Consider the following 7,848-nt stretch of genomic DNA (forward strand, 5'->3'; position numbering starts at 1 on the left):
TGCTCCAAATGCCAGATCTAGCCTATGGTATGTTTGGAATTCACAATTAATTAGTAAAGCATAACTCGAGCGAGATCTTGAGAAGTAGCATAGTGTAGTGGTTAGGAATGTAGACCGTCTGGGTTCAAGTCCCACCTGTACCACTGCAGGCTGTGTGACCCAGTCAATCTTACTGTGTGCTTCAGTTTCCTCATCTTCAAACTGGGGATGATTATGATACTTAACAGAATCCACCCCTCAGGCTTTTTAGTAAGTCAATTATATGTGAAATGCTTAGAAAAGCACTTGGCGTATAGGAAATGCTCTTTACTTGCTTGGTTATTGATTTTTTTTAAAAAAGTATTCTTTAAAATGTTTAATTTTATACTTTTCTTCCTTTTATGAACATATTCTCAATCAAATCGTACACTCAGGATTTGACTGAATGTTTCTTTGTGGCATAGTCTTGAGTAACTTGATATGGAATCAAAAGCCCATCCCAGCTGACCTTAGGGCAGCTCAATGCCAAAGCTGTGGTCTCAGGGGCTCTTCATGACTTGGCTCCATCTCGGCCACAGGTGGTCTATTACCTTGTTTAACCGATTACAGCCAATTAAAGGGAAGGGCTTAATTTGCCTTTCTAACACTTACAATCAGCTAAAATGTTCGACATCACTTCCTGATGCTAAGATCTCTTGCTTCCTCTTTCCCACACAAGAGCAGCAAAAAGAAAAGGGTATTCAAATGGAGGAGTTTTCAAAGTCTAAGTTTTTACCGGATGATCATTTCTCCTTCCTTTTGGCTTTTGACACATTTATAAATCAGTTATGTAATAATCTCTTGCAGCTTTGCCAATCTATTGCAGCTAAATGCAAATCACCTCTTTTAAGGTTGAAGCAATAAGAAAATTTTGCAGAAAAAAAATAGGGAGATAGAAGATATATAGGTTACTTTCCCATTATAAAAGAGTATATGCTTAATATGGAAATTTGGAAAATATATAAAAGTAGGTGGGGAAAAAATCACCAATGGCCCCAACCAGAAACAGCGACTATAAATATTTTAGTACATTTTCTTCCAAGCTTTTATTCTGTGTATAGATTGTGTCTGACATAGTTGTGATCAAAACACAAATACAATGCTGTGTACCAAATTTTGTTTCATTCAACCCTTATAAGTATTTCCCATGTGGCTATATATTCTTTGTAAAAAATTTATAACAGTTGTATGGTATTTCACTATGTCTGTTTTTCTATTATTAAATACTTCATTTAAAAATTACATCTAATATTTTCATGTTTTCTTCCAGTATTTTTGGTTTCTTATTTATGACTGATTTCAGACAGTAGAATATGTAGATCATAAGGCATAGGCATTTCTAAGGTTCTTGATTTATATTGTCTATTCTAGAATGTCTGTTTCAACTTGACCTTCCCACCAAGAATGGGCAAGGGTGCACTAGCAGAAGATAAAAGGGGTTTAGCCTAGTGCCGTCCAAAGGAAGCTGATAGGGTTGCCATCTCCTTTCCTCTTGAGTACCTTTTAAAAAACTATTGTGATTTAAAAATACAATGAAGTTTATCACCTTCGTCATTTTTTAAGTGTACGGTCCAGTCGTGGGGAGTATGTTCATTATCGTCATGAAATGGATGTCTAGCACTTTTTCATCTTGCAAATCAAAAACTCTATACCCACTAAAAGACAACTCTCCCTTTCTTCTCTCCCACCTCCCACCAGCCTCCAGCAACTGTCATCTACTTTCTGTTTCTATGAATTTGATACTTTACATGCCTCCTATAAGTGGGATCATACGGTCCTCCAAAGTCCCTTTTGGAATAGAAACTACTTGCCGAAAAACTGTGAGTGAGTGTGACCTCTGTGAGTGAGGGGCCAGCCATGCTGCCTTCCTGTCCCTTACTGCTACGTCATCCACCCCGGCCCCAAACTATCCCCTTTGAGCTCCGTAGTCATCATAGAACCATCTGCCCCTCAGATGTCACTACTTGGATACCCCCACAGTCACTTCTCACATAACATGGCCAGAACCAAACTCAACACCTCATTCCATTTTAAGCCTCTTCTTTGTCCTCCCGGTTGCCTGTCCCTGGGGAATCCCACCATCATTCAGCCAGTCGGACAAGACAGAGACTGAAGAGTTGTCTCAACTCCTCCTAGGTGCTTATGGCAAAGTAACACTGGTCTCCTTCCAGCTCTTCTAAATATCTCTTGAACTCGACCATCTCCTCCATCCTGTTCCTCATTTCAGTATCTTATTGTCAGTTAGGTTAGGTCAGTCCCTAACCTCTTCTCCCTGCTTCTAGCCTGACTCCCTTTAATTCACAGTCCAAACTACTGCCCAAGTTATCTTCCTAAAGAACAAATCTGATTATCCTATTCCCTTGCTTAAAATTTTCATGGTATTTAGGATAAGGTTCAAAGTCCTCAACCAGACTTTTCATGACCCTCACCCCTCCAGCGTATCCGTGCCTACCCCTCCAGCCCTGTGCACACCTGTTTGCAGAGCACCTCATTTTCTGTCAAGACCCCTGGGTCTTTTGCACGTGTTGTTACTCTTTTGGGAATGCCTTTTTCTGCCTTCTTCTCTTGGCCATGTGTTATTCACCATTTAAGTGTCAGATGAGTCATCCCTTCTCTAGGAAGGCTTCCCAAATTCCCCAGCCTGGATCTGGTGCCCCTCCTCTGGCCCTCACAGTCCCTAATACAGACCTCCACTTCTGAGTCATCCTTAATTACTGGTTTACATACTTATCTGTCTCCTCAACTAGATTTGTAAGCTGCTTAAAGACAGGTTCTGGATGTTTCATCTCTCCATCTCCAGCCCTAGCCCAATGCCTGGCACATATGAGATGAAAAAAAAAACACAAAAAACAAAAAACAAAAAAACCCTTGCTGAATGCATGTTGAATGAAGTCACCCTTGATCTTATTCCTCCACCACGCTGCCGCTTTCCAAGGAAAGGGCTGAACCTTCTCCCTGTTGCTACAGTCTATAAGGTCACACAGGGAGTCCTCATAAAAGGGCAGCTTTCCTCTCATTCACAGGGAAGAAGAATGGATAATATTGTATTTTCAAAGTGGAGACTTCCATGTGAGAATCAAAGCATTACTATATCTTGTAACCCGGTGAAGAGCCAAGGAACATAGAAAGTCCTTTTCTTTTAATTGAGCCCATGTGTTTTGTCCAGCCTCCCCCTGGCCTCTGCCAGTGGTCTCCAACATCTCCCCGCACCCCTTCTAACAGCTTAGAACACAAGTGCAAAAAACTCAGAGGTTTCAGTCCAAGGACAGGTTACTGGCTCCAAAGTCATGACTCAACTAGATTTCACCCCTCTTTCCTACTGTACACTGATGCAAGTGCTGGTTTTATTCAGTGGGGACACTTTTTTTTTTTTTAAATTAAATCAACACTGAAATACCTTTCCTCTAGTATCCCTTTCTGGTAAAGACTCCGTGAACAAAACTGTGAAAGTGATTTTGTAACGCATTTCTTAATCAGGTTAGAGGTCTAAGGAGAATTTCTTCAATCCTTGGTCCAGGACTCCCGCCCTTGGTACCCGCCTCCCCCCCCCCCCCCGCCGTTGCCATTGCAATTCAGCGGCATCTGCCCCACAATCCGCGTCTCTTCCCCTTGCCTTCCCGCTCCCGCGCCCCCGGGAGGCAGAGGAGGAGGCCCGCCGGAGAAGGCGAGAGAGAAAGAGCCCCAGGACTGTTCAGCGGCCGGGCTCCCTACAGGAAGTGATCTTTCTGCTCTGAGGCCAGCCACACGCCTCCCAGCCAGCCAGCGGCTCTAACTAATTAGCACACGTGATGGGAATTGGAAACAAAGTCGCCAACAATAGGAGCGTGGGAACCAGGACCGCGGCGCAATTACAGCTCCCCTCCCCCGCTGCCCGCCCAGCCCGGCGGCGCGCGGCGCGGGGTCCGCCCCCGGGGGGGGGACGGGGCCTGCGGGGTCCCCCGCGTCCCTCCCGGGCTTCTGGGGGTGTCTGCACAGGATAGGGGGAGTCTCAGCTCTTGCCGGGTCACGGGGCCGGTCAGTTACCCTTTGTTGGGGGAAGAGGGAGGGAAGAAAGAGGCCACCGGAGAGCCGCCCTGAGGCAGTTTAGGGCTGCGCCGACCTCTGCGGGGAGAGGGCGCCCCGGGGTGCGGTCCTGAGTGCCCGCAGCGCGCCCCCCCTTTCCCGCGGGTTAGGGTTAGGGTAGGGTTAGGGTTAGGGTGGTTAGGGTAGGGTTAGGGTTAGGGTGGGTAGGGTTAGGGTAGGGTTAGGGTGGGTAGGGTTAGGGTAGGGTTAGGGTGGTTAGGGTAGGGTTAGGGTGGTTAGGGTTAGGGTAGGGTTAGGGTGGTTAGGGTTAGGGTAGGGTTAGGGTGGTTAGGGTAGGGTTAGGGTGGTTAGGGTTAGGGTTAGGGTGGTTAGGGTTAGGGTGGGGTTAGGATTAGGGTGGTTAGGGTTAGGGTAGGGTTAGGGTGGGGTTAGGGTGGTTAGGGTTAGGGTTAGGGTGGGGTTAGGGTTAGGGTGGTTAGGGTTAGGTTAGGGTTTGCGTTAGGGTTAGGGTGGTTAGGGTTAGGGTAGGGTTAGGGTGGTTAGGTTAGGGTTAGGGTCAGGGCTCTTTCAGGGCCCGCACCTCCTGCTGGTGAGCCGCTCCCCTGAGGAGCTGGCCTCCTGTATTCCCCGCCTACACCTGGAGGTTACATTTAGGGTTAGGGTTAGGTTTAGGGTTCGGGTTAGGGCTTTAGGGTTAGGGCTAAGGCTGTTGCAGGGCCCGCACCTCCAGCGGCGACCCGGCTTCCCTGTGTGCTGGCCCCCGTGCTGCCTGCCTGCGCCCGGAGGTGTGGTCCCCCGTGTTTTTAGGGACGCCTTGATGGAGATTTGCTTCGGCCTCTCCCTGAGCCTGGCATTCCGTGTAATAGTCTTCATGACATAGAATTCACACACCGCACAATTCGCTCATTTAAAGTGGACAGTTGTATGGGTGTCCGTATCTGCACCAGAGCCCGTCTGAGAACATTTTCAGGGCCCCGGGGTGGCTCGGTGGGTCCCTCCGTTCAGGTTGAGATTCGGGATCCTGCGGCTCAGCCCCTGGTCCGGGCTCCCTGCTCAGTGGAGAGTTGGCTTCTTCCTCTGACCCTCCTCCCTACTGGTGTGGGCACCTCTCTCTATATATATCAAACAAGATCTTTAAAAAGAAACAAACATTTTCATTCTCTCAAAAACAAGAAACAGGGGATCCCTGGATGGCTCAGCGGTTTAGCGCCTGCCTTCGGCCCAGGGCATGGTCCTGGAGTCCCGGGATCGAGTCCCACCTCCTGCTCCCTGCATGGAGCCTGCTTCTCCCTCTGCCTATGTCTCTCATGAATAAATAAAGAAAATCTTTTAAAAAACAAACAAACAACAACAAAAAAAAACAAGAAACAACCGTCCCATCGTTTAGCTTTCACTTCCTCTATATCTATCTCTCCCCTACTCCCCAGTTCTAAGCAACTCCTAATGTCCATTTTGTCTCCTATAGATTTCCCTATTCTAGACATTTCATCTAAATGGAATCATACCCTGTGCTTTGTGGCTGGTTTTCTTTCACTTAGCATGTTTTTAAAAGTTCACCTATGCTGTAATACATATAAAGGCTTCCTTTTCCTTGCTGAATAATATTGCATGAGCTATAAACACATTTTGTTTATCCATTCACCAGTTGACGCACATTCGAATTGTTCCCACCTTTTAACCATTTGTGAATAATGCTGCTATAAACATTCACATGCAAGTTTTTGTGTGAACATGCTTTCATTTCTCTTGGGTGAATACCTAGGTACAGAATTGCTCAGTTATGTGGTCAGTTTGTGTTTAACTTTTAAGGATACTGACAAACAGCTTCCAAATCGGTGGTTAATTCCCAGCCAGTAGTGTATGAGGGTTTTACTTTCTGTAGATCATCCCAAGTACGTGCTATTGTCTTTTTTATTACAGCCACTTTATTTTTTAAGATGTTATTTATTTATTTATTTATTCATGATAGAGAGAGAGAGGAGAGAGAGAGAGAGAGAGAGAGAGAGAGAGAGAGAGAGAGAGAGAGAGAGAGAGAGAAAGCAGAGACACAGGCAGAAGGGGAAGCAAGCTCCATGCTGGGAGCCTGACGTAGGACTCGATCCCGGGACTCCAGGATCATACCCTGTGCCAAAGGCAGGAGCTGAACCGCTGAGCCACCCAGGGATCCCCACCACTTTATTTTTAAAACAGATTTTATTTATTCATGTCACACACACACACACACACACACACACACACACACACGAGACATAGGCAGAGGGAGAAGCAGGCTCCATGCAGGGAGCCTGATGTGGGACTCGATCCCGGGACTCTAGGATCATGCCCTGGGCTGAATGCAGACTCTGAACCGCTGAACCACCCAAGTGTCCCTATTACTGCCATTTTAATTGGTATGAAGTGGCTTCTCAGCCTTTCCTGTGCTAAATTTCTAAAGTCTTTCTGGGTGTTAAGTGTGGACCTTGCATAGTATATTCTAGAAGGGTCCTGAGTGGTAGCTTAGTGAATCAGCTGCTAAAACGCAATAGGTATTACTGTTTCCAGTGGAAGCTGAAGTAGAAAGTAATTATTTACAAACAGGTATCTGATATCATAAGGCTGGCCAAGAAAGCTCTGCTTAACAGTTGACTCCATCTGCTACTTCTCCATCCACACCCCCACCCCATTTACAAATCTTAGCTTCTCCTGTCTGTAACAGACAAGCTATTCTCATACTATATGATTAAGAATGACCCTGTATATTCAAAAACTTTAACTGGCAGTAAAACGTTATTCTGGTTTGTGTTGTCCAAACCCAAAGTTATTTTCCTGGAGCCAGGGTGTTTGATCAGGTTTCAAGTTTATTTAGATACAAGCATGAATTCTCATTTATAGGAAACTGCTTTTATAATAACAGTTATAATGTTTCTGTTTACATGACTAGCTACAGATCACCAAAGGGGTGGGTTACCATGTTACATTAAAAAATTTTCAGAAAAAAAAATTCAGACAGTAGGTTGTATTTATAGCAACCAAGGGTGGGGGGGTAGGGAATCCCTTCCTGGCTTAACCTAGTTATTTCTCAAATTCAGAAATGACCGTCATAATCTTCCATTTATTTCAATGTAGTATTTTTCTTAAGCAAAGATACAGGCTGCGTATAGTGATTACAGCAGGAATATGTTTTAGTTGGAAGAGGTCGTATTTACCCAGATGAGCAGCAAGCGTTGCAGGTGACAGACACATATACTGGTGCATCCTCACCTTTGCTTGGTTTAGCAGTGATTCTCAGTCTTGGCTGCACCTTAGAATCACCGGGGAGCATGGACAGCACACTTATGCCAGACACCATCCCAGAAGAATTAAATCTCAATGCTCAGTTTTTGTTGTTTTTTTTGGGGGGGGGGCGGTGGAGGGGAGGCAAACTTCAGTATTTGGTACCATATCCCCTAATAGATTCCAAGTTCAGCCAGGCGAAGTCCATCTACCTCATGGTTCTGAGTATGGTTCTAGGATCAATAGCATCGTCCCCCTGGGAATGTGATTGAAATGCTGATTCTTGGGTGCAACCCAGACTCACTGAATCAGAAAATCTAGAAGAAGGGCCAGTTCTCTGGGATTTAACGAGTCCCCGGGGTGATTCTGACATGTGCCAATGGTTGAGAACTACTGCTTTAACTGGAAGTTCTCCACTTTGGCTACATATTGGAATCACCTGAGAACTTAAAAAAACAAAAACAACAACATACTGATGCCTGGGGTCCATCCGCAGAGATTCTGATTGTGATGGTTTTGAGGTGTGGTATAAGAATTGGAATCTTTAGGGATCCC

Source organism: Nyctereutes procyonoides, unplaced genomic scaffold (assembly GCF_905146905.1).
Source record: "Nyctereutes procyonoides isolate TBG_1078 unplaced genomic scaffold, NYPRO_anot_genome, whole genome shotgun sequence".
Classification (NCBI taxonomy): domain Eukaryota; kingdom Metazoa; phylum Chordata; class Mammalia; order Carnivora; family Canidae; genus Nyctereutes; species Nyctereutes procyonoides.